The 24,497-nt window shown below is 36.2% G+C and overlaps 1 non-coding gene across 1 annotated transcript; it reads left to right on the top strand.

Moving 5' to 3' along the window:
- Positions 1-16,891: 16,891 nt before the first annotated feature.
- TRNAI-UAU lies at positions 16,892-16,965 on the top strand. Its single transcript has one exon. It is a non-coding gene; the product is annotated as a tRNA-Ile (tRNA).
- The last annotated feature ends 7,532 nt before the right edge of the window (positions 16,966-24,497 follow it).

Below are 24,497 nucleotides of genomic sequence, written 5' to 3'. Positions count from 1 at the left end.
TACTGACACATACTCTTTTTTATGATATGATGTCTCATATCATAGGTTCAAATGCTCAGGTTCCTAATCGCTCATAGATAGATCCAGATTCAGCCAGCAATAGATTTAGCAGTGACTCCTCATCATTCAAGGATATTTTTTCATTTTATTATTACAGTAGTTCAGTATTTTAGTAGATGGAGTTAGTTAGGGGATTGTCCCATCAACTCCACTTTCAAATAGTTTCAGTTCGAGGTTTTTCAAACTAGTTTTCAGATAGTGTTCAATTTTATAGATTGTTATTTCAGTTGATACACTTTATTGGTATTTATAGATTTTGAACCTTATGGCATTTTACCTTATTTTTAGTATTTATTACAGTATTATGTTTCAATGCTCAGAGCAGATATTAGTCATGGGTTAGCTTGTGGTCCATCGAGGTCGTAAGCATCATGTAGCATCTGGGGTACAGACTCTAGGCGTTAAAAACTTGGTATCAGATCCAGGTTCAACAGTGTCCTAGGAAGTCTAAAAGTTGCATCTATTAGAGTTTTGTGCATGGGTGTGTAGTGTGTCATACTTATGGATAGGAGGCTATGAGATGTTTTAAGAAATAGTTTCCCTTTTTTCAGTATTCATGTCGTATGAGTGAGCATGAGCTCTAGTTGAACTCTCAGTCTAACCCATTTCTTCCTTTTATTTATAGAACATGCCTCCCAAAAAGGCTAACAAAAGGAGAATCGAAAATCAGTCAGTACCTCAGCCCATTCAAGCAGATCCCCTGGATAAGCATGTCTCCCATGCAAAGTTCAGAGCTACATTTATTACTCTAGACAATTCAATAGTAGACAATAATGAATGGCCAGTTGCTATTCTGGCCAATCCAGTGGCCAATACTGCTGCAACCAGGATTTGGGACTTCACTCGAATGAATCCTCCCCAATTCTCAGGATCTAAGTCAAAAGAAGATCTATAGGAGTTCCTCGATTAGGTTTAAAAAATCATAAACATTATGGGAGTGACTTCTAGTAAGAGTGCTGAGTTAGCCGGCTATCAGCTTCAAGATATGGCTCATATGTGGTTTAAGCAGTGAAAGGTAGATAGGGGCATAGACATAAAGCCCGTAGGGTGGGAAAAGTTTGCTACTACTTTTCTAGAGAGATTCTTTCCCTTAGAGCTGAGGGAAGCCAAGGTGTTAGAGTTTATCAATCTCAGGCAGGGCAGTATGAGTGTGGAAGAGTATTCCCTCAAGTTTACTCAGTTAGCCACGTATGCTCCCCATGTAGTAGCAGACAGTAGGTCCATAATGAGCAAGTTCATGTCTGGGGTATCAGATAGTATGGTTAAAGAGTGCAAAAGAGCAATGTTGATGAAGGAGATAGACATATCCAGGCTCATGGTCCATGTTCAACAGATAGAAGAGGTGAAGATCATAGAGAGAGAGGTAGAACAAAAGAGCTAGAACAAATAGCTTCAATTTTAATTAGCCTAAGTCAGAGGGCGGTAACCATTCCCAGTTTCATCCAAAATCTTTAGCTCCAACTCCATCCTCAGCTAATGCTCCAGTACCTAAGTTCAGAAATGGTAACAACAATAGGGCTCCAAGCTCTAAATCTTAGGGTAGTGTCAACAGTGCTAGAACAAATCCTCTTTGTCAGAGATATAGTAGAAACTTTAAGGGTGTCTATAGAGCTGGCAGTGATGTTTGTTTCGAGTGTGGTAAGATAGGCTACAGAGTCAGAGATTTTCCTCAGTTAGGTTCTCAGGGTCAGCATACTTATTCTTTAGCTCAGTCAGGTCACCTGAATCAGCAGTGTGTTACTTTTAGTTCCACCAGTGGGCAACGCCCAAACAGGCTTTATGTGTTTCAGTCCAGACAAGATCAGCAAAATTCTCCTGATGTGATCACTGGTACGTTACATATCATCCATATACATATTTATACCATGCTAGATCCCGAAGCTTTTTTATCTTTCGTAACTCCTTAAATAGCCGTTAACTTCGAAGTCAGTCCAGAAATCCTAGTAGAGCCTTTCTCAATTTCTACCCCAGTGGGTAAATCTATCATAGCCCAACGGGTATACATGAACTGTCTAGTTATAATTCTTAGAAAGTTACTTCAACAGACTTAGTAGAGCTAGAGATGGCCGATTTTGATGTCATTCTCAGCACATATTGTCTCTATTTATGTTATGGCTCAGTTGATTATAGAAACAAAATAGTTCATTTTCAGTTTCTAAATTAACCAGTCCTTGAATGGAGGGGTAGTACCACAGTACTTAAAGGTCAGTTGATTTCATACCTTAGAGCGATAAAAATTATATCCAAGGGATGTATCTACCATCTTGTGCAACTCAAAGACACTAACTCAGGAACTCCAACCTTTGAGTTAGTTCCAATAGTAAATGAATTCTCAGATGTGTTTCCTGAAGATCTTGCTAGAGTTCCTCCCGTTAGGGAAATTGACTTTGAAATAGACCTTCTTCCAAATACTCAGCCCATATCTATTCTTCCATATAGAATAGCTCCAACAAAACTTAGAGAGTTAAAAGAATAGTTGAAGGATCTCCTAGATAAGGGATTCATTAAACCCAGCATTTCCCTATAGGGTACACCAGTCTTATTCATGTGTAAGAAATACGGTTCTCTCAGAATGTGTATAGACTACCGTCAGTTGAAAAGCCACAGTCAAGGATAAATATCTAATGCACAGAATCGATGACTTAGTTGACCAACTTCAGGGCACTAGTTACTTTACTAAGATAGACCTCAGATCAGGCTATCATCAGGGCAGAGTTAGAGAATGTGACATTCCAAAAATAGATTTTTGGACCCAATATGGTCACTTCAAGTTTCTAGTAATGTCCTTTGGTCTTAATAATGCCCCAGCAGTTTTCATAGACCTAATGAATCATGTTTTCAAATAGTACTTGGACATGTTCATTATAGTCTTTATCCGATGACATTCTTCTCTATTTTTGTAGAGAGAATGATCATGTAGATCACCTCAGAATTGTACTTCAGACTCTAAGAACTCATCACTTGTTTGCCAAATTCAGTAAGTGAACATTTTAGATAAGGTAAGTAGCATTCCTTGGTCTTATTATTTTCGGTGATGGCATTAGAGTTTATCCTCAAAAGACCAAAGTAGTGAGAAACTAGCCTAGACCTATCTCTCTATTAGATATCAGGAGAATTTTGGGTTTAGCTAGCTATTACCATCGATTTTTTAAAGGGTTTTTGTGTATTGCATCCCTCATGTCCAGATTTGACTCAGAAGAAAGTCCAGTTTCAGTGGTCAGATTCTTGCGAGAAGATTTTTTAGGAGCTGAAGACTTGACTCACATCAACCCTAGTTTTGACTCTACCAGATGATTTAGATAGGTTTGTTATGTACTGTGATGAAATCCAGAGTAGGTTTGGGCTATGTCCTCATGCAGAGAGGTAAGGTCATAGCCTATGCCTCTAGACAGCTTAAGCTCCATGAGAAGAATTATCCGACTCACGATCTTGAGCTAGAAGATATAGTGTTTGCCTTAAAGATATGGAGGCACTATTTGTATGGGATGCATGTAGATGTGTTCATAGATCACAAGAGCTTTCAGTAGGTCTTTTCTCAAAAAGATTTAAATTTATGTCAGAGAAGGTGGTTAGAATTATTGAAAGATTATGACACGAGTGTTCTTTATCATTCAGGCAAAGCCAGTATAGTGGCTGATGCTCTCAGTAGATTGTCTATGGGTAATGTTGCTCATGTTGAGAACAGTAAGAAGAAGTTAGTTTAGGAAGTTCATCAGTTTGCCCGACTAGGTGTCCGCTTAGTCGATTCATCAAAAGGTACTGTATGGGTTCAGAATAGTTCTGAATACTCTCTAGTTTCCGAGGTGAAAGAAAAGCAGGATAGAGATCCCATTCTTGTTAAGTTGCAAGAATCAATCAAAGATCAGAAAGTAGAGGTTTTCTCCTAAGAGGGAGATGGTGTGTTGCGTTTCCAGGGTCATTTATGTGTGCCAGGTGTAGATGACTTGAGGCAACGAATTCTTGCAGAAGTTCATGGTGCGCGTTACTTAATTCATCTAGGGGCCACTAAGATATACCACGATTTGTGGGAGATCTATTAGTGGAGAGGGATAAAGAAAGATATCACAGAATTTGTAGCTAAATGCTCTATATATCAGTAAGTTCAAATTGTGAACCAAAATCCTAGTGGGTCCATGCAAGAGTTCAGTATTCCCACATAGAAATGGGAAGAAGTTAACATGGACTTTGTGATGGGTTTGCCTCATAATCATCATCATTATGATTCTATTTGGTTTATCATAGATAGGATGACCAAATTATCTCATTTCTTGTTAGTTCATACTTCCTATTCAGCTCAGGACTATGCCAAACTCTATATTAGAGAGTTGGTCAGGTTACACAGAGTTCTAGTATCCATTATCTCGGATAGAGGTATCTAGTTTACCTCTTATTTCTGGAAAGCATTCTAAAAGGGTCTTGGTACCTAAGTTCACCTCAGTATAGCCTTCCACCCTCAGATAGATGGTCAAGCAAAAAGTACTATTCAAACTCTAAAGGATATGCTAAGAGCATGAATTGTCGATTTTATGGGTAGTTGGGATGACCACTTGCCTTTGATCGAGTTCTACATAATAAAAACTATCGTTCTAGTATTCAGATGGCTCCATTTGAAGCTCTCTATGGTAGGATATATAGATCTTTAATTGGTTGGTTCGAGGTAGGTGAGGCTATAGTAGTAGGGTCCAACCTAGTGTTCGATGCCTTAGAGAAAGTTTAGTTAATTAGAGAAAGACTTAAGGTTGTCCAGAGCTGACAAAAATCATATGAGATGTAAGGATAAAGGATCTTAAGTTTGAGATCGGTGATTTTATGTTCCTAAAAATCTCTCCCATGAAGGGGTAAAGAGGTTCGACAAGAAGGGAAAGCTCAGTCTTCAATATGTCATCCCTTACAAAATTCTCAGTCATTTCAAAAAGGTATCTTATGAGCTTGAGTTGCCTTCATACCTAGCTTCAGTGCACCCAGTATTCCACGTCTCCTTGCTAAATAAATACATTGGTGAATAAGCAGTCATAGTCCCCTTAGAGGATGTAAATATTCAGAATGATCTCTCTTTCGAAGAGGTTCCAGTCCAGATCCTTGATCATCAGATTAGCAGACTGAGGAACAAAAAAGTTTCCTTAGTCAAAGTTCTCTAGTGAAATCAGTCCATAGAGGGAGCTACTTGGGAAAAAGAAGAAGATATGCGGACCAAGTATCCATACCTCTTCTCCGAAACCTCAGATCCAACTTAAGGTAACAGTCTTCCTTAGCTTTACTCAGTTCCATGTTCAGCTATAATTATTACATGGTATCCATTACCATTGCATATCCATTCATCCATTCATGAATAAGTTTAGTCATGTACTCACGCATCAGATATGCATTTTCGGTATGAAAACTCAACTTGTCAGTAGTTTTAGTCATAAATTCCATGTATCAAATATGCATGTTTAGTGTAAGAGCTCAGTTTGTCAGTAGCTCATTCATGTAGTCATGCATCAGATATACATGTTTAGTATGTAAACTCAATGTCTCATCTTAATCAGTATGTCAGCTTAATTAGTCTCATTTGAGGATGAATGTTCCCAAGGGAGAGATATTGCAATGCCCCATATTCCTTAAGCTTAACTTAACTCTCAGTTCATGAGTTATCCAATAAAAAAAATTGAAATGCTGATTATTTTTTAGTTTAGAGCCTGCCATTGCATAGGAAATTGAATCATCTTTCCAATGATATAAAATTTTTCTAAATCCGATAATCGAGTAAAAAATTAGGGCTATTTTAAGTTTCAATCATTAAAGACCGAAATTCAGGTCAGTAGCGCATCGTGGAGTAAGACAAAATGGAAATTATCATTTTACAGTGAGGTACCACAATACCGGCGCATCGTACCAAAGCTCACTATCACATTTGTCAATTTCCAGTGAGCTGACGCAATTTTACGGCATCGCACCAAGCTTCCAGGTCCCATCAAGTATTGTAATGTGATTCCACTGCATCACCCCTCCAGCCACATTCCCAGTTATCATTTTCCAGTGGCTTATTGGGTTTTTCAGTCTAAATTTTTAAGTCGTTCTCAGGGGTATATGGGTATTCCACGGTACTAATCAGTCTAAACACAAAATTTACCCATAAACAACCCATTACCTCATCATTTATTCACTTTATTCAAAGATTAAGTCATTCTCTCTCAAAAGGGGCTAAACCCTAGCTTCAAGAAACAAGAGAAAAAACCAAGAGTCTCTCCAAGAACCTTCAAGAATTAACAATCTAAGGTATGTTAGGTGTTCATCTATGGCTCCTTTCACCCATAGAGTGCACGAATCCATTTTTAAAATAAAAGATTGTTGAATTATGAACTTCCATGCTTGAATTGAATTGAATTCCTGTTCATTTTACTGTTGGGTTTTAGTCCATTATTAAATTATATGATTTTATGAAATTAATTATTGTATGTGTTGAATTACATGATCTTTATGATAAACCCTTCAATTTCTAAGTTAATTGATGTAGCCATGATAACTATATGTTTTGATTATTGTATAACCTAAGCATACTCCCCATGTGTTTGATAAAATGCATATGCAAATGAAATAGTGCCATTATATCATGACAGCATGTATTCCCCATTCATATATAAGTAGATGCAATACAAGCGTTTGATTAAATGTATCTATGAGTGAACTATGGACAAGTATACATTGTTATGAATTTCAAGAGTATATTATGCTTTATTTTTCATGCTATCGAGTCCTGGGGGTATTTAATACCCAACAATTTAGTTATTTATGTAGAGCCAGTGTCAGTTATAGAATCTTAGTCATGTCACGATTAGTAGTACTCTCAGTCAATTATAGAACTCAGTAGAACTCAGTCAGTTACAGAACTCAGGAAAACTCAGTAAACTCAGTATTCAGTCCAGTCTAGTTTAGTATACTCAGTTCAGTGTCTTTCAGTTAAGAGTAGGATTCAGTACTGAGTGAACCCAAGGATGGGGGCTCACCTGCCAGTAGAGAGTGTGATCCTTAGAAGCAATCCTTGCATTACAGAACTACGTAGTAAGCGTTGGTTGAGACATCAAACCTTCCATTTAAGGATTGATGAGGTGTTTTAACCTTTCAGATGAGGGTTCCATCATTCTCTTTAGAGTACCTATCAGATGAGGATAACTCTTCAGTGTCTTTACCCATGGCATGGTACTGACCCCCTTCCAACTGGGGTCACAGGTTGGACATCAACTCAGTTATATTATCTTATTTGGGGTATGTTGGTTAGATGATTACCTTCCCCAGTCTTAGTTTCAGACATTGAAATAGAACTCAGTAAGTTCTACAGAATAAAGACTGTCAGATACATTCAATTAGTATCAGTAACATCAGATTATCAGAATTCAGGACTTAGCCTCAGAAAAGCTTAGTCACAGTATTTAGTTATGTGCACAGTAGTGCATACTCAGTATTTATAGCAGTATCAGTTATCCATGTACACTCATGTTCAGTTACTCTATATCATGCAGTCAGTTATTGTTCATGCATATAAACCCTTGCATTCATCCTTACCTCAACTAGCATATCAGTATATTCCATGAATTGATGCATACTCTTTCTTTGCACTATGATGTATTATATCATAGGTTTGGATGCTCAGGTTCCTGACCGTGCATAGATAGATCCAGATTTAGCCAGTAGTAGATTTAGCAGTGAGTCCTCATCATTCGATGATATTCTTTCATTTCATTATCATAGTAGATTTAGTATTTTAGTAGATGGAGTTAGTTAGGGGATTGTCCCATCAACTCTACTTTCAAACAGTTTCAGTTAGAGGTTTTTTAGACTAGTTTTCAGATAGTGTTTAGTTTTACATATTGTTATTTCAGTTACTAAACTTTATCGATATTTATAGATTTTGAACCTTATGGCATTTCATCCTATTTTCCATATTTATTATAGTATCATGTTTCAGTGCTCATAGCAAATATCAGTCATAGGTTAGGTTGTGGTCCTTCAGGGCCGTAAGCACCATGTAACATCCGGGGTATAGACTCGAGGCGTTACACTAGTTGGAGTTAGTTGGTACTGGTCCAATCAACTCATATTCAGTCAGTTTTAGAGGCTTTCGGACACTTCAGACAGTCAGTTAATTTTGTCATTATTTTATCAGTTTCAAATAGTTCTTTTTAGACAGTTGTTTCCAGATTCGTGATTTAGAAAATTTTTAGCATTTAAAACCTTATGGCTTATCTGTTGTTCTTCCGCATATGTTATTATATTATTCAGTGCTCATAGCAGGTACCAACTCAAGGGTTAGCTTGGGTTCCCTCAAGACTGTAAGCACCATATGGTTACTAAGTGTACTCTCGGGGCATTACAATCTAGTAGTGTCAAGGTACGCTAGACTTACCTAATTTGACAAATGTTCAGTGGCATCTAGGTAGGCTAGGCTTACTTTTTTTCTATATTATGCTTAATTATGGTATTAGCATATTATTGTGCTAGTTTTGGTGCATAGTTTAAGCCCAATTACTATTATTTCATTATACATCATATTTTTCCAATTAGCACCCCTTTTTGAAGAATTTGGGCCTATTTTCCCTTAGTATATAGTATATTATCATTCCTTAGTAATAGATTAGTACTTATAGCACCATGGGATGAGATTAGAAAATCTTACACTAAATTCTGGTAGGTTTGGTTTAGGTTGGGTAATCGAGATCCTATAGTGATCCTCACTCTCCCTTTCTAGATAAAATAAAGAAATAAAGATCCTTTAGGAATAGTTGGTCATTTGATAGACTACCTTATACTATTACAAGGGTTTGAGATCGATATAGACCTGATTATTTGTCTGTTTATCTTTTCTCACCTCGTAGGATAGTACCTGGCCCTTGCCTACTCTACCTTGAAGTATAAAAAGAACCCATTGAGCCTTAGAAAGTTTAGTAACTAGAGATTTAACTAGTTGAACTAATGTTCTGAGGATATGTTAAATACCCTAGACTTTCACTAACTATTCCATGCTTAGGTATTTATTTATTTATACTTATATTTTAGTTCCAGTTCAAGTCTAGCATATGTTGTAGTGCTATGATCATGAGTTCTAGCATAAGTATGGTATTTAATTTCTAGTTATAGTTTATTTGTTCCTTATGGAATTATATATTGTAAATGTGATTAGTTACTTATGAGTTCTGGTTTGAGCCCGACATCGGTCTATAACTATTATCTTGTTATTCTAGTATCAATTGTGGTTACTACTTGGAGCGTTGGTAATTGTACTTGGTTCTAGAATGGGAGTTCTAACAGTTTTATATCTATTATTGGGCCTCTTATTACAATCCACTACTTTCTATTCAAGCCCAGTGTTTGGTCTGTCATTATTATCCATTAATACCGATTAAAGCCTAGTATATTCTATCATTATAGATCTGAGGTTGGAAAGTAGTTTGATATTGGCATGGTTAAAGGTTATTTATGCTTCTTACCTTATATTTCCTCTTATTTGCACCCACTAGGCTTATAGGGGCTCATTAGGGTTAATTGTCTTTGTATGTGTCCTTCTAGGCTTATAACAGCATACTTAGATTATAGTTAGTCCTTGCTTTTACTTTTGAGTAATATAATTTATTTATCACATTTTCCTAGCATAGCTTGATATTTATATTTCCATCCCATTTTCTCTTGGCTTAGCTTACACTTTCATACTTTATATTTATGCTTTTATTAGTTTTAAGCTCAATCAGTTAATGATTCCTACTATGAATTCTTTCCTTTAGTACCCATACTGCACTTCTGTATCTTTTTCTTGATGAAGATTCGAGTATGAGCCATCGACGTTGACATTATCCTCAGACCTTGTTAATGATCCAAAGAAGGGGTGAGCTTTCTAGAGTCCAGAGTTGATCCTCATCTATATACTTTAGTTATACTCTTTTGTATTTTTGATAATATTGTGTATATATTTATGTTTTGGATACATTATAGTACTCTTCTTTTTGGTCTTAGTGGTTGTTAGTACAGATCTTACCAGGTCTTGGGAGGGGTCATTTTATATATTTTATCCTCTTTTCTATTTTGTACAACATATTATGTATCTATATCATTTATTTTTTCACCTATATTATTATTATGGTTGGTTTCCTTCTTGTTTTCCTTTTTTCTGCCTATTAGCCTATTATTTATTGGTTTGGGCTATGCCTTGGCTTATTTACTAGTGGGTTGAAGTAGGCGCTATCATAACTTGATAAATCAGGTCATGATGGTCTGGCATCAGAATTTAGGTTTCACTGGTATTATTGGTATAATATCTAATGTTTAGTAGGGTCCCATGGATTGATATGGATATGTCTATATCCTATCTTTGAAAGGGTACAAGACATTTTTAGGAAAATCTTATCTTTTTGGTTCACTTCTAAGCATTGTGTCTATATGGGTTGCTAAATTCTTATTTGTTTCACTCTTTTATAGATGGTAAGGATGTGGGGTTTGCCAGTCGGGGATCAGAGCACCTAGCTTGCTATAAGAGCTCTATTTAGAGGCATAGGTTAAAGATAGGCTAGATTTATGAACTCCAGATCGAGATTAGGCTAGGGAGACATCACTATATCCTATTTTTTCTCCTGAGCTAGATATAGCTCTAGATATTCGGCCACAGCAGAAGCTGGATCAAGGGAATCCTAGGCCCCACACGGTTTTATATCATCTTTGGTTCGTCTTAATGTATTCGTTCAATCATTAAGGTTAGTTGGCAGTCCACCAACTGATGGAGATAAGCTAGGAGTACAAGGTGGTATATATTTAGAGGCACAGACTGCAGCTGTGGATCCTAGATTAGAGGTTTCTCCAACAATGATAGTTCCACATCTAGTAAAAGCCCAGCCAGATATGTCTATGATGAAGAAGAAGATGCGAGGCGTATTTCTAAGATTGACTTCACCCAAGTTTTTCAAGACCCTAAGAAAGAATGCTTATGAATTTCTTACCAATTGTGAGGAGAGGCTACATAATTTAGGGTTGGTTGAGTCGCACAAAGTGGATTTTACTACCTATCATCTAGACACAGTAGTGAGGCAATAATGGAGAGATTATCTTAATTCCAAGCCATCTTTATCTCTATTTATGACTTAGACTTGGTTCTTCATGGCATTCTAGGGAAAGTACATACCTCATTGCATGTGCAAGAACCTTAGGATGTGTTTTCTATATTGAGATAGGTTTCTATAACTGTGACCTAATATGAGGTGAGATTTCATAAGATGGCAAGCAAGCCACTATGATTTTGCCTAAAGAGTATGAGAGGATTCAATGTTTTATTAGAAATTTGAGACTACCGCTCTACAGGTATACTTAAAGTTTGGTGACTTTAGGGAAGCTTTTTACTAAGATTGTTGATCATGTCTATTCTATAAAGGATATGGATCAAGAGTCCTGTAAGGGGAGCGAAAAGAGGCCTTGTTGTCAGGGTAGTTATAATACAATGGCTCACAATTTAGAGGTCGAGGATTTCAAGGTAGGTACCCCAACATCATCCTTATTAGCATTAGGGTTAGTTGAGTAGACCAGTTTAAGTAGTGGTTTAGATATTCTAATGGGGGTCAACTCTATTATAATGGTTTCAATAGTTAGGGTAGTATTCAAACATCGAAGGATATACATTTAGGATTTTTAGGTCAAGGTGGCCAATTTAAATCAACCAGACACATAGACAGATAAGAGTTTGAGGGGCATGTTATAATGTGGGTTGTTGGTCATTTGTCTTGTGAGTGTCCTCGACATGGAATGATTGAGCCTTCCATTTTAAGTATGCAATGGATCAAGACAGTACTGCCTCCAACTAGTGGTGGCGTACAGGGTCATAAGGGTGGTCCCCAAGGTTTTAAAGGTAGTCCTCAGGTAGGTAGGACAGGTGGTCGAGTAGGCATCCAGTCCAATAACGAAAAAGGCCATTTTTATGTTGTGTCTAGTAGATCGGAGGATAAGGCTTTAAATTTTATGATCACATATATGATTTCAATATGCCATCAGCCAGCTTATGCTTTAATTAATATAGGATCTTATACTTTTTCATATATTTTTGCTTATTATGCACCACAGTTGGGTTTATCTTAGGATTTTTTATCTGTTTCATCACGGGTAGCTACCCTCGTGGATAATTCTTTAGTAGTGACTATGGTATATAGATGGTGTTTGGTGATTGTTTGAGAGTATAATACTCAGTTTAATAATATTATGTTAGATATGATGGATTTAAAGTGATTTTAGGCATGGGTTGGTTATCCCCCATCCTGTGATCATAGATTGCAATTCCAAGACCATCACCTTAGCCATGCCTAGCATACCCCTAATTGTAAGGCAGGATTCTTTTAGTCACACACCGATGGAGATTATTTCGTATGGTAAAATTAAAAGACTAATATCGAGGGATTGTGAGTTATTTTTTGCTTATGTTTGGGATGTTAGTGTTGTGAGTCCTTCGTTTGACTCTATTCTTGTCATTTTTTATTTTATTAATGTATTTCGTAAGACCTACCTTTCCTTTCTCCTGAGTGTAACATAGATTTTGCTATTAAGCTAGAGTCAGGCAATCAACCTATCTATGTGGCTTCTTATCGTATGGCTTCTATCAAGCAAAAAGAGCTAAATATTTAACTTCAGGATCTTCTAGGTAAGGGCTTCATTAAACCAAGTGTATCACTTAAAGTGCTCTGATTTTGTTTATGATTAAGAAGGATGGTTCTATGTGTATGTGAATCGACTACAGGCAATTGAATAAGGTGATAGTAAAGAATAAGTATCCTATGCCTCGTATAAATTATTTATTTGACCAGCTTCAGGGTACAATAGTTTTTTCTAATACTGATTTGAAGTCTGGTTACCATCAGTTGAGGATAAAGGCTTAGGACATCCCTAAGACAGCCTTTAGGACTCGTTAAGACCATTATGAGTTTCTGGTGATGTCTTTTGGGTTGACAAATAACCCATCAGGATTTATGGACTTGATGAACCATATTTTCAAGCCTTTTTTGGACTCCTTCCAAATTATTTGGTATATTTGAGGAGTAGGGAGGAGCACGAGAAGTATTTCAGGATGTTCTCCACGGTATGAGAGATCATACGCCTTATGCCAAATTCTCAAAGTGCAAGTTTTAGCTTGAGTCTCTATCTTTTTAGGGGCATGTGGTTTCCAATGATGGTATTATGGTGGACCCAGCAAAGATTGAGGCTATTTGTTATTGGCCTAGGACTACGTCTCCTGCTAAAGTTCACAGTTTCATTGGATGATATGGGTAATATAGGCAGTTTATTGAGAGTTTTACTATTATTGCATCCCTTATGACTAGATTAACTAGGAAGGAGTTTCCATGTCAGTGGTCTATGATTTATGAGGCGAGCTTTCTAAATCTCAAGGACTTACTCACTTTAGCTCCTATTTTAACTTTTCTAGTTAAGGATGAGGGGTTAACTATCTATTATGATACTTTTGGTGTTGGATTGGGATATGTTCTAATGCAGCGGGGTTGTGTTATTACATATGTATCAAGGCAGCTGAAAGTGCACGAGTGAAACTACTCCACTCGTGATTTGGTGTTGGAAACAATATCTAATTATGATGCATCAGTTGCATTGTGTTCGTTGTGAGATCTTCATTGACCATCGTAGTCTTTAGTATATTATGACCCAAAGAAAGCTTAATTCAAGATAATGCTGATGGATTGAGTTGCTAAAGGACTATGATATATCTATACTATATCATTAGAGCAAGGCGAATATAGTAGCGGATGGCTTGTGATGGAAGGTACCACCATCAATAATTTATGAATAAAATCGGAGAATTACATGAAAAATTAATGGGAAACTTACGGATTAACACTGTTAAGGTTCTCCCAAAAATGCCTCTAAGTTAAACCCCGCTCAACTATATGATTTCCCATAATTTCTAAAGCTCAAGAAGCCTCTAATGGAGTTTGAACTTAGAAAAATATGAGAGAAAAATGAAGGAGAAGATATATATACTGCCAAGGATTTCCTTATCGATGTCGTGAGGTCCCTTGGTCGCGGTCACAAAATTCCATTAATGAACCATCATGATCGCTATTAACAAGCTAGCCTAGCCCTATGAGCTCCTTCATTATAGTCACGAGTGCTTCATCTTTGTGATCGCGATGACTAATATCATGGCCCTTCATGATCGCAGGGTATTCATTGCAATAATGATGAAGAATATGGTCTGCACCAGGTGCTTATGCTCCATTAATTTTTGAAAAATTACGAATATTCCGGCCCTTAAACACAAACAAACTCTGCTACGCCACCAAATTCTCCATTCTAGGCATAGCAACGCCATCAAAATTTCCATCCGAGATTATTTTGATAAAAAAGTGGGTCCCACACCCAAGGAGCCAGTTTAGTCAAGTTTTACCCGATAGTCCAAAATGAGTTTGAAAGCCTTGGGACCTAGATCAAGGTTCCGCTAGCCTAAAATTAACATTTTGAAGCTAATTAGCCTTTGAAAAATGGTATCCAAAGTCGTTTACCTGAGGTTTTGGCATGAGACCATTCCTTTCCTTCAAAAGCTCCAAAATAGAGAAATATCTATAAGAACCATATGAACTGCCCGATGACTGAACTGTTGGTCCCAATAAGTCTTAAATGACTTTAGGCAGCTATAAGAAAGATCTAAACGTAGAAAAATCATGAAAATAAAGGAAATGACTTGGAGGGTCATTACAACATCACTACTAAAAATACTTTCATTTGTGAAAGTAAAAGATAAAAAAGTTTCTGAAGGCTTGAACAGGCAAGGATATTGGATTAACATATCACACTCGGTCTCCCAGGAATGCTCCTCAACTGGATGATGTCTCCATAGAACCTTAACTACCATAATATTTCTAGAGTGCGACCAGCTGACATCTCTGTCCAAAATAAATACAAACTCCTCTATAAAGGTCAATCTCTCATCCAACTGAATCAAGTCCCACCGAAGCACATGAGACTTATCTAGAATATAACATTGTAGCATAGTTACATGAAAAACTAGATGGATGGCTCAAAAAATTAGGGCCAAAGACAACTTATATACCATCTCCCTAACTGTCCATAGGATCTCAAATTGTCCAATATACCTAGGGCTGAGCTTGCCCCTTCTTTCGAACCTCATTTTGACCTTTATAGGTGATACTCACAGAAAGCCCCAGTCACCAACTCTTAATATAAACGCATGAAGCCTATGGTTAGCATAACTCTTTTGCCTACTCTAACTTTCCCGTACTATCCTAAATCACCCGAACTCGATCCAATGACTCACGAAGCAAATCAGTTCCCTGGGGCCGAACATTAGAAATCTCAAATTGATAAATTAAAGATCGACAATGCCTACCATACTGTGCCTCAAATGGGGCCATCTTAATACTTGAATGAAAATTGTTATTATAAGCAAACTCTTCCAAAGCTAAAAATTGGTCCCATTGACCTCCAAAATCTAAAACACAAGCATGGAGCATATCCTCCAAAACCTAAATAGTCTGCTCTGACTGCCCATTGGTCTGGGGATAAAAAGCAGTGCTAAGGTCAACCTGAGTCCCCAACTCCCCTTGAACTGTCCTCTAGAAGATAGAATAAACAGAGAACATCGATCTAATATAATAGACACGGGCACCCTATGAAGGTGAACCACCTCTAGAATATACATATGGGCCAACCTTTTGGAACTGTAGGATGTCTGAATAGGGATAAAATAGGTAAATTTGATCAATTGATCCATAATAAACCAAATACAATCATAATCATGAGAAGTACGAGGCAAACCACCTATAAAATCCATAGTGACCCACTCCCATTTCTACTCAATAATGGGTAGCCTCTAAAGCAATTCCACCAGGTCTCATGTGCACGGCCTTCACCTATTGACAATATAGTCACAAAGCCACAAAGTCTACTATAGCTCTCTGTATACCACTTCAAATCCCTATACATCTTAGCTGTCCCAAGATGTGTAGAATATTTGGAGCTATGAGCCACTCGAAGAATAAACTGTATCAAATCTCCAACCTCAAACACAAATATGACCGTCAACCCTCAAAATGTCCTTAAAATCTAAGATAGCTTTCCTTGAATCACCTTTTATCACCTAATCTCAGATGCTACAAAATCTTTCAACCTCAAAACGATGACCATAAATCTGCTCCAACAAGGCAAATCTAGCCTCAACACTAGCAAAAATCCTCATGGGTTAAAAATATTAAGTTGAATAATTAAACTAGCTAAGGATTGGATGTTCAAATCCAATGGCCACTCCAAAACTAAACTGTTTGAAGTTAAGCTTGCCAAAAACAAACTTGACAAATACGTTAGAGGTTATAACATTTAAGTGAAACTTGGCAAATATCTGCCTAAACTTCAATAATGACTACAGTTTAGTCATTTTTGTCTGACTTCAGCTAAGTGTGGATGAACTTTGAACAACAATTGCTTAAGTCAGAAAAAAAAAACCATATAACTGAAGTTCAAAACAAAATATGATTGGAGATTTGAAATCATGAAAAAATGATTCAAATTCAATCATATAAAACTTTAGACATTGTGTCTGAAATTAAACATCGTCATAACTAATTTCAATACTAAGAAACCCATTTTAGTTGTTCAATTGATTGATGATTTAAGATTTTGCCAATTTAATAAGGATTCAATTCTCACATTCTTTACCTTTCTCCCATATATAATATTTTTTTAAAAGAAAAAAGTGGTATAAATCAAAAAAAAAAGGAAAAAGAAAGAAAAAGCGCAAATGATAGACAATCTAGGAACACAATGATTGCTTTGAGTAACATTAAATCGACTCATACTTCCAAATGATCCCGTGGCCCAGTTGGTTAGAGCGTTGGTCTTATGAGCCGAAGGTTGCGAGTTCGAGCCCCGCTGGGACCATTCTCTTTCTGCTCATATCCTAAATGTTGGATTTAGAGTTTTCTCAAGATTTTGGTCCAAGGAGAGTTGGACTCTGCTAGTGGACCTTATTTAGCTGGAGTTTGTCCAATAGCATTAAATTTTTAAGAAAAAATCACATAAATATATCATTTAAGAGTCAATATTACAAAACATATCAATATTATTTTTTATTTACAAATGTAGTTTTTATTTATAAAATCTATCAACTATTCAGATGTCAATTTATATTGAAAAAAATGGGTTAATTTTAAAAGAGTAGTTTTGTTGATTTTATTATATGGTGATTGTAACAGGCACCTGAGCTAAATTTTAGAAATTTGTAATATTTTTTATCCATATCTACGCAGAAGGTAAAATGACTTCTTATCCTTCTCTGTCTTTTTCTCCGTCATTATGTATGTGGTAGGGACAATTAATTTAATTCAAATTTATAAAAACAGCAATACCTCACTAATCGACTCATCTATGTAAAAATGGATTGGAGAAGTAATATATTTTAGATAACTAGAAATGCAATGACTAATAAATAGTTGTTATTTTCTGATATTCAAAATGATCATAAAATAAAGAATATCAGATATTTTAACTTTCACAACTAGTTGCTTGAACAAGGGGTAATTGTGGATATGGTGGAGAGTTGGTGTTGAAAAGGAAGAGGCCAACTAGATTAGGTCATCCATTAGCTTCAATGAGTTTCAAAAATATTTTGATGACACCGATGGGGAGAGGATATCAATAATTTATGGTGTATCAATTGTATAAAAATTGGTGTATCAATAATTTTATGGTGTATGAATTGTATAAAATTTATGTATCAACAATTTTATGGTGTCTGAAATAGTTAAAAACTGATGTATCAATAATTTTATGGTTTTGGTATTATTTGAGCTTGGATTTAGCTAAATTCATATGGCAAATGATCCTTGATCTGCATGGGGAGTTGTGACAATTTCAATTTTGTGATTCTATAAGCGATCCCTATATGGAATTTTTAGTCCAATATATGACCTGGAGCATTTATACGCAATATGGATATTAATTTCCTTGTCTTGATGCAAAGATCATTGTTTTGATAGAATGGTAGTTCTCGGAAGGGGAAAGCTCTAATTTAGAGGATTCGGCGAGCGTTTGACAGCGTCCAAATAGGCTAGGCTTACTCTTTTTTATATAAAGCTAAATTATGATGTCCGCATGTTATTGTTCTAGTTTTTGGTGGATAGTTTTAGCTCGATTACTATTTTGGCATTATATATCATATTAATTGATTAGGGCCTCTTTTTTGGTAAAATCTGGGCCTTTTTTCTTTAGTATAGTGTATTATCATCCCTTAGGACTAACATTAGTACTTATATCACTATGGGATGAGATTGGAAAGCCTTATATCAAATTTGGGCAGGTTCAATTTAGGTTGGGTTATCAAGACCCTGTAGTTGGCTCTACAGTCTCTTTTTAGATAGAATGAAGAAATAAAGCTCCTTTAGGCTTAGTTAGAAGTTTGATAAGCTACCTTAGCTATTAATAGGGATTGAGATTGACTTAAACCTGATTATTCATTTGTTTAGCTTTTTTCCCCGAGTAGGATAGTACCTGGCCCTTGCCCGAAGGTGTACTAAGGTAGACCCCAGATCTACGTGTTCTTTCTCTGATATTGAATCTTTTCAGAAAGGTATGGCATGGACTAAGCCAATTTTATTTTATATACATAGAAATGACTTAGACATCTACATCGTGTGGAGAAAGCCAACTTCATTATACATGGAAAGTACTTATACATCTATGTCATATGGACAAAGCAAATTTCATTTCCTAAACATGGAAAGTAACTTCAGGGTGCCATTGTTGCCGTCGTAACAAGCTAGCACTTCGCCGTAGTATTTCCTTACCCCCCTACTCCGATCTAAAGGATCAAATTACCCATCCCTTTGTAAGAGAGAAAGCAAGAGCAAGAGAGTTTAGCCAACAAATATTTTCATTGATAATAGAGAGAAACTATACAAGAGGTTTTTAGGTAGAGAAAATGATGCCTCTAACCTAAAGGCCTAGGATTCCTTTTATAGAGAAAGGAAGCTTACTAGCTAAGATAAGCTACGGATAAATGTGAAATAAAATATTATAATTCCTATCCAAACAGCTAAGGGATAGGCATTATCTGTAAATAAGGATAAGTCTTATCCTTTTGAAAGGGATAACCATTATCTGTTATGACTAGATAAGCCTTATCTTTATTCGCATCGGGCCCTACTAACATGTGGGAGGCCAAATAAAAACAAAACAAACTATGCTATTGGCATATGACAGCATATGCAAGAAGGTGAGTCAGCATCTTGCAAGCAGGTGCATCAGCAGCTTCACAGGTATCTTGGAAGTAGGTGGATAAGCTCTTTGTCTTTGAAGTAGTTGAGTGGGCAGCTTGAAAAACCCATCTGAAAGGGTAACCCACTGAAGAGGGTTTTCTTAGAGAGGAGGGTAACCCACTGGAGAGGGTAACCCATTTGATAGGGTTTCCTTGGAGAAAAGGGTAACCCACTAGAATGGGTAACCCACTGGAATGGGTAACTCACTAGAAATGGTAACCTACTAGGAAGGATAACCCATTGGAGAGGGTAACTTTCTTGCATAGGTCATCTGACGTCATCTTTTAGGCAGTGCTGGACGGTGTCGGTGGCAGTGAGCTTATGTATCTTTCTTCCATCCACCAGTCTACACCATGCTTGATGAGTGGGCGCATGAGTTTGATGGCCAGTATTATTTCCTTTTTGCCTTTCTCTAGGCAATGTTTGGAAGAGAATTCCTCCAGCCTTGATACGAAATCCGCCAAGATGTTCTCCTTTTCCATGATATGTCTGACTTTGTATTTGTAGGGAGAAAACCATTGAGACCATCAAAGAATTTATGGATTTAGGATGATCTTTGGGTTCAGCTGGACCATTCTGGAAAAAGCCCACATATCCATCTCGATCTGAAATTTTATGTGAATAAGAAAGAAGTTAAACTTCTTGATTCCATTATTCACAGTAAGAATTTCCTTGAAGGTGGAAATATAATGTTGTTATGTCCACATATATTTTGCTGGTCGTCTTTTTCTTCTAGGAGAACTGCACTCCAATAGTTATTGTTGGCATCGGTCTGCAATATCATCTGTTCGTCTGATGAAATATGGAGTGTCTTGACCTTTCTAGATATTCCCTTTATCTTTCAGACCACATTGACCTGCTCTTTTCTCCAGGCTAGAGCATTTTTCTTGAGAATCTTCATGAGCGGGGAGATGTATATGGAGACGTCAGGGATGAAGTCTCTCACACCTTCCTCAATACTAAATTCCAACATTATCCCCGATGATCACTGGGTTCCTCACTTCAGAATAGCTGACACATATATCTGCGTACACTAGTTCAAATATCTTTTCACGGGACACTGTCCATGGCTCAGCATTTATAGTTGTGCACACAACCTGGCTTTGACACTAAATAGGGGTAAGGAAATAGAGTTACAGCAAGTGTCCCAGCATCCCGGATAACATGTATAGTACCCAGATTTGTATCTTGGTATTTGCAGAATCTCGTATCAATGAGAGAAAGTGATGCCTTTAGTGGCTGTCCTTTTAGTAGGTAGTTGCAGAATCTCGTATCAATGAGAGAAAGTGATGCCTTTAGTGGCTGTACTTTTAGTAACTAGAGGTTTAAGTTAGTAAAATAATGTTATGAGGATATGTTGAAGACCGTGGACTTCCAATAGCTATTCCATGCTTAGGTATTTATATATTTATACTTATATTTCATTTCTGGGTCAAGTCTAACATAAGATCTATTGTTACTATCATGATTTTTTGCATGAGTATGGCATTTGGTATCTTGTTATGGTTTGTTCCTTATGGAATCATCTACTGAGTAAATAGTTGGTTACTTATGAGTTTCAGTTTGAGTTCGCCATTAGTTAATGATGGTTCAAGCCTGATATATTGTATCATTATATATTAGGGGTTGGAAAGTAATTTGATATTGGCATGGTTAAAGGTTATTTATGCTTCTTACCTTAGCTTTACTTTTGTTTGCACCCATCAGGCTTATAGGGGCTCAATAGGGTTAATTTTCTTCTTGTGTGTGTCTTCTAGGCTTATGAGGGCCTAGTGAGGTTGTAGTTAGCCTTTGTTTTTACTTTCAAGTTATATATTTCTTTTATTGTGTTTGCCAAGCATAGCTTGATATTTATATTTCTATCCATTTTTCTGTTGACTTAGCTTATATTCTCGCACTTTATATTTGTGCTTTTATTATATTTGAGTTCAATCGTCCAATGATGCCTATTGAGTACCCATTGCTTTGGTACCCATATTGTACTTCTGCGTCTTTTCCCTAATGCAGATTCGAGTATGAGCCATTGACTTTGACATTATCCTTTGAGCTTACTACTGACCCAGAGATGGGGTGAGCTTTCTAGAGTCCGAAGCCTAACCTTCTTCATCTACTTCTGTTATAGTTTTTTGTATTTCTGAGGCTATTGTGTGTATATGTATATTTTGGATACTATCTAGTGCTCTTCTTTTTAGTCTTAGTGACTCTTAATACCAAGGTCTTGGGAGGGTTCATTTTGTATATTCTATCCTCTTCCTTCTTTTGCACAGTATAATATTGCTTCTGCTTCTGTGTATATTATTGTTGTTGTTGGTTTTGTTCTTGTTCCAGCTTTATTTTTTCTGCACATAAGTCATTACTTGTGATTTTGGGCTATGACTTGGATTACCTACTGGTGGGTTTAAGTAGGTGTCATCATGACCTGAGAAATAGAAATGTGACATATATATAATTCAATTATTTGGTTTTTTTGGTTTTTATTTTTCTAAATTCGAAACCAAGCCAAAAAATTAAAAAATTTATTCAAATTAAAATTCATTTTGATTTGATTTTTTTTTTGTTTTAATCCAAATAATGTCCACCCCTAGTTAAGACTAATATTCGTAACATAAAATATAGCAGGTATAAAAAAGAAGAGAAAAAATTGAAAAATCGACATATAATCAAATAACAAAATACTTTGTGAGAATATATTATTAAAAGCGTTAACCTCAATTTCTTTATGACTAATCAATTGACCCATCTACGATCATAAAATAATATTGAGAGAATAATTTTCTCCTAAATAATAAATTTAGGTAGACCATCTAACTTTTGAAAATAATAAAATTTTATGTTGTAGACACCTAATTTTGTCCCTCTCAAAAACATAATTTATCTATTTTTTTACCCTCGTCTTACCACGTACCCTACCCCATATAATTATCCCTCCACAAAATAACAAAATAACAATCCCTCTAACTAATTTTATCTCATCCTAACCATTATCTCAATACAAGGTAGATAGAAACGAACCCACACTCGTCATAGTGGTCGGTGTCAATGCTTTACCGAAAAATCAAACACGCGCACGAAGGAGTAGAGAAATAGTGGGATCTGAAAGAGAAAACGATATAATAGAGGGTGTTTGATGGAGATTCAGTAAAGAAATAGGAACGGCGAGAAAACCCCATCTCTGTTTGAGCTTTTTCCGACGACATCTGCGCCGAAATCGATCTCCGTCAGTGGTTTAATCAAAACAGTCCCGAAATTACCGAAATCCCTTTATTTTCCTTTGGTTTTTGGACATCTTATCCGAAAAACTTGCGGGTTACTTGGTATTTCTTCCTTCTCAGGATTTAAATCTGTCAGTTCATTATTTCCATGATATTGAGTTGGAGTTCAGTTTGTTGTTGAGGTGTTCTATTCGGGATTTCAAGTCAGGGCTTTCTTAAATATTATTATCAATGAAAATCAATTATTGAAAGGTCCAATCCTATCTCTTCTTATTTTATTTCATAATACGTGTTTAATTTGTATGAGACACGATTGAATATTGGGTAATATTGATTTGTTTTGCTTAATTTCGTTGAACAAATGGTTGTGGATTATTGAAATAGTAATCTTGAATTGTGGAAATTTGGTGTAAAAATGAAATTTGGGGTTGGATGGTAGGAATTGATAAAAAAAATGAATATTGTTTAGTCCTGATGTATTGTCGTTGGTTATTTTGGAGCAAATAAGAATGTTAAACGCGATAGTATCATGATTAGGCCATCGAATAAATAGGCAAAAGTTTAAGTTCGTGTAGGCAAAATTTAAGAATGATGATCAGTTGAATGTGTGGGATGTTGAATGTGTTGAATGCTTTCTAGTTTATAGCACGAAATTGAAATTGTATTCATTTTCCTGGGAATGACTCGAAGAAATTGTTTTTATTCACCGGGGAATGCCCCAAAGTACCATGTACTTGAAGACGACGCACGGTCAAGGTCTGGAACATTGGGTGGAGTTTAGTTTAGGAGTAGCTTAGGATTAGTTTAGAATAAAGTAGGTTTATATTCTGCATTTTTTCTATTTTGGGTTGTATAATTTGACTGGACACTACATTTTAGGATTTGTTTTATTTGTTCATTTGATTGATTGTTTATGTGTTTTTGTGTGGTTTATACATTCGTAGTGCCAAAATAGCCAATATACTCAACCAAGCGACCGTGGTCGAACCACGGAATCGAGGGGTGCCTAACAGATTCTCGTTGGTCAACAGAATTCCTTAACCGAAATCTCTATTTGGAAATCAGTTTAAAGAGTTAAATCATTTTGAAAAGGATTTTTCAAAGGTGACTTGGCACACTCGATTATGCCAAGTGGTGACTCTGAACTTGAATGTAAAAACAAATCCTTTTTCAAAATAAATTTTCATTTTTGTCACTTTAATAATAAAACTCTTTCAAAACTAAATATCTTTTTGGTAAAAAAAAAAAAAAAGGGGGTGTGACAGCTCTGGAGACTCTGTTGGGGATTTTTTAGAATTCGAGCTTATTTTAGAGTTGTATCGGCTTAGTTTAGCTTTATAGGTGTATAGATATTTTGTTTGTGTTATTTTGAGTTATTGTTTTATCATTTTTGATTACCTATGTGCTACCCGTTTACAGTTTTTATCTTATGTATTACCGCTCTATATCTGATATCATGTGCATAACCCGAGTTATTCTTTTTGCAATAAGTCCATAGTACACGTGTGTACATGACCTCTAGTTAAGTTACCCTTATTTTAGGAGGGGGAGCCATTGGATTGTATGGAGTAGGGGGAAAGCTGTCATAGCTACTATCAATCATACACTCCCCTGAATAGCATTTTTAGTGAACCCCAGCATAGTTCAGCCTTTAGATCATGCTTATGTGCATCATATTGAGACCTAACAGGGCCCACTTATCTTTTATAGGAGACTCACCCCTAACGCATCCCGACGTGCTAAATATTGCATCTCTGAGGGTAATGTGGTCATTTGACGGACTGATTTAGGGGAAAGCATGTGTTAGAAGTAAAGTGTGTAGGCAATGAAAAATAAAAAAAAGTGAAAAAAGAAGAAGAAAAGACAAGTCAACAAAAGAAAGCTTCATAGCTTTTAGAGTTCTTTATGGCTTTTGTTTTTTTCGCAATCCAAAAATTCAAAAAGA

This window comes from Capsicum annuum, chromosome 7 (assembly GCF_002878395.1).
Source record: "Capsicum annuum cultivar UCD-10X-F1 chromosome 7, UCD10Xv1.1, whole genome shotgun sequence".
Taxonomy (NCBI): Eukaryota; Viridiplantae; Streptophyta; class Magnoliopsida; order Solanales; family Solanaceae; genus Capsicum; species Capsicum annuum.
This window is presented reverse-complemented; position numbering and strand designations above follow the sequence as displayed.